The sequence below is a fragment of the Pteropus medius genome, unplaced genomic scaffold (genome assembly GCF_902729225.1).
Source record: "Pteropus medius unplaced genomic scaffold, Ma_sr-lr_union100, whole genome shotgun sequence".
Lineage (NCBI taxonomy): Eukaryota > Metazoa > Chordata > Mammalia > Chiroptera > Pteropodidae > Pteropus > Pteropus medius.
In genome coordinates this window covers 2816-6182 of record NW_024350029.1, presented here as the reverse complement: position 1 = coordinate 6182, position 3367 = coordinate 2816, and the positions used below count along the sequence as shown (strand labels likewise).

Below are 3367 nucleotides of genomic sequence, written 5' to 3'. Positions count from 1 at the left end.
ACAAATGTATATTTTGAGCTGAAAGCTGTTTTCTTTACATAGAAGCAATAATTGATAAATTTGGTAAAATATATAAATAAACAAAAAAATACAAGCGAACAGAAACAACAGAAGATTGGATCTTTGATATGCAATTTTCTAAGCTCTTGAAAAGGTACATTGACTGTAATAACTCATATCATGTAGGCAGTCTTGAATTGTCATATATACCCCTACAAACACACACAATCAGAAAGAAATATTATAGTTTTCTTTCTTGAGACTGTAAAGGAATTAAGGTTAAATGAGATCATTTGGGAGAGGCACTGGTCAAAAAGGATTTGTGTCCTGATTCCTGACATAGAGTTCCTAAAACCCCTTGTAAATAAGGATGACAGGAGAACATTTTGTTCTAAAATTTAGTCTGTGATTCCAATTCCTAATGCATAACTTCTAAGACCTTTCTAATTTCCTGAGTGATAGGAACATCTGATACTGAGCTCTTAAATCCCAGAGAATTTCTTGGGTGATAGGAGTATCTTTCATTCTAATGAGTTTCAGGATGAGTGTGGGTTACAGAAAGAACAAGTCATGATTTAGAAGCTATAAATCTTCATTTCTATACCCCACACTTCGGAGAGAGAAAATAGCTGAAAATGGAGTTAATAATTGATCATGCCTATGTGATGAAGCCTCCATAAAAATCTCTAAAATATGAAGCTTGGAGAGCTTCCCAGTTGGTGAATACATACACTTACCAGGAGGATGGTGCACTTGAACTCTACGAAAACAGAAACTCTTGAACTGGGATGCTTCCCAATCCTATCCTATGTATCTCTTCTTTTGGCTGTTCATCTGTATCCTTTACCGCATCCTTTAGTGCATAAACTAGTAAATGCAAGTGTTTCCCTGAATTCTGTGGGCTGTTCTAGAAATTGATTGAATTCAAGAAGCAGCATTGTTGGAACTTCTGATTTATAGTCAAGTCAGACAGTCAAAAGTTGTGGGTGTCCTGAAGACCTACTATTTTTGATTGGCATCTGAAGTAGGAGGCAGTCTTGTGAGACTGAGCCTTAACTTGTGGGGTCTGCGGTAACTCCAGTTAGTATTAGAATTAAATTGAATTGTAGGACACCCAGTTGGTGTTGCTAAGAATTGCTTGATGAGTGGCAAACCCATACATCTGGTGTTAGAAGTCTTGTAAGTGTGGTAGTAGTGTGAGAGTAAAGGAGAAACACACAAATGGAGAATGTTTTTTCCTATATAGTACATATGAGGATACTAGAAAACTTTTTTGATCATTATGCTAACTTCTTTGGAAAGAGTAAAAAAATGCATTTAATCTACAGGATATGACTTAGTAGCTGAATTAGTTCATTCTCATTTGGTATAAATGTAGCTTTGAACATTTTTATGAAAATTATGGACCATATCTCCATAAAAAGACTAGTAGGCATATGAATAAAGAGTTTTCATTTTAGAGTAGTCATGGGCCCCAAGGATCTCATTAAGAACTGCTGCTTTCAAATGCCACTTGTAAAACAAACTAGATTTTCAGGAATATAGGAAAAGAAAAGTAAATTATAATACCTTCATATGGTGGAATATTAAAGTTATTAAAATGATGTTTTTGAAGAATATCTAATGATATAAAATATTTTTTATATAACATGAACTAAAACTAAAAGGAAAACAAAATTTTATTTTATTTTCCACCTACAGAGCCTGGTATTCCTAGGTGGTCTCCCATTCAAATACTAACCAGGCCCGACCCTGCTTAGCTTCCAAGATCTGATGAGATCGGGCATGTTCAGGGTGGCATTGACGTAGACAAAACCCAAGATTTTAAAGCCAAAAATGCATGATCAAAATTATGTATTTGTGCATATGTCTATGGGTGTGCGTGCATGTGTGTTTGTGTGTAGCCCTGAGGTGACTTCGTGATTAAGCATATTTGGATCGTAGCTTTAAGACTCCACCAGTGTGTTAGTGTCTCATCAGAAATATCTTTGGGAGATGGTTTCAATTTTCATATGCATTCCAAAAAAACATTTATTGTTCACTTATGGAACAGTGCTGCTGAGGACACAAATTACAAATACATCCTCATCAGAAGGATTGCTCATCACATTGGACTGTCACACTACATGCAAGACACAGTGGCTTTCTGTTCTGCTCGGCAATGAAACAGTGTATAGGACATCTTTTAAAAAGCCACTACTATAAACTACAAGAAAGCTGCCACTGTATCAGTACCTTCTCAAAAAGTCTATGCAGATGCTAAGTACGAGTACATGGATCTCTAATGAGTGTTTCCCACCAGCTCTTCAGTACTGAAAACTGGTCCCATCATAAACAGAGTTACACTTGTATCAAACTGAGCTAGAACTTCACTCTAGTCAAGAACACTGGGGCCAAGAATGTGCTCAAATCAAAAATGTATTACATGCATTACAGGTAAGAACTATAATCCCTTCTTCTACATTGTTAGAGTGCCACCTTAGACATCTCAGCATACCCCAATTCTAGCACCAAATCATTGAATGAACTTCTGGGTTACAGGTATTCAAAAACCTGTTTCCTTTGCATGTACTGCTGACTTTCTCTGAAGTTTATAATTTTTCAACCTCCTCTTCATGGCAACCAATGAACTACGGTATTAAAACACCATACCTCATTGTTTATCTCAATGGTTTGAGTTCTCTTCAAGACATATACACTCCCTTTCAAAACATGGCAGCCTGATCCTGCTTGGTATGAATTTCCACCATGAAAACTGCCAGTTTTCACTAATCACTATCACATTTTTAAATGTTGGAGGAGTCCAAGGTTGCTTCACACACTGCAGATGTCAAGTCGCCTCTTAAAACAATACTACTGGCGATGCAAATTATGAACCTGGCATATAGGATGCTTTTGGAGCCACATGATAAAACAGAAGCATGAAGAATAGAATTGGCTCAATGGAAAGCCATTGCCTCAAGCATTTTTTGTCAGAGAGATCTAACTTCCTGTTTGAGCATATATGGATCTCAGCTTTTAGGCTCCACCAGTGTGTCAGTGTCTCATCAGAAACATCTTTGGAAGACAGTTTCAATTTCCATATGCATTCTCAAACATTTTCACTGTTCTTTTATGGAACAGTGCTGCTGAGGACACAGATTACAAGCACATCCTCATCAGAAAGATTTCCCATCACATTTGCCTGTGACATACATGCCAGATACAGTGGCTTTCTGTTCTGCTTGGCAAAGAAACAATGTATAGGACATATGTTAAAAGCCACTACTATAAACTACAAGGAAGCTGCCACTGTATTAGTACCTGCTCATGCAGTCTATGAAGATGGTTAGTTCGAGATCATGGATGTCTAAAAGTGTTTCCCACT

General features: G+C 36.9%; 1 pseudogene; it reads right to left on the bottom strand.

The window, feature by feature from the left end:
• Window positions 1–1692: 1692 nt before the first annotated feature.
• Window positions 1693–1811, bottom strand: LOC120583082 (uncharacterized; annotated as a pseudogene).
• Between the last annotated feature and the right edge of the window lie 1556 nt (window positions 1812–3367).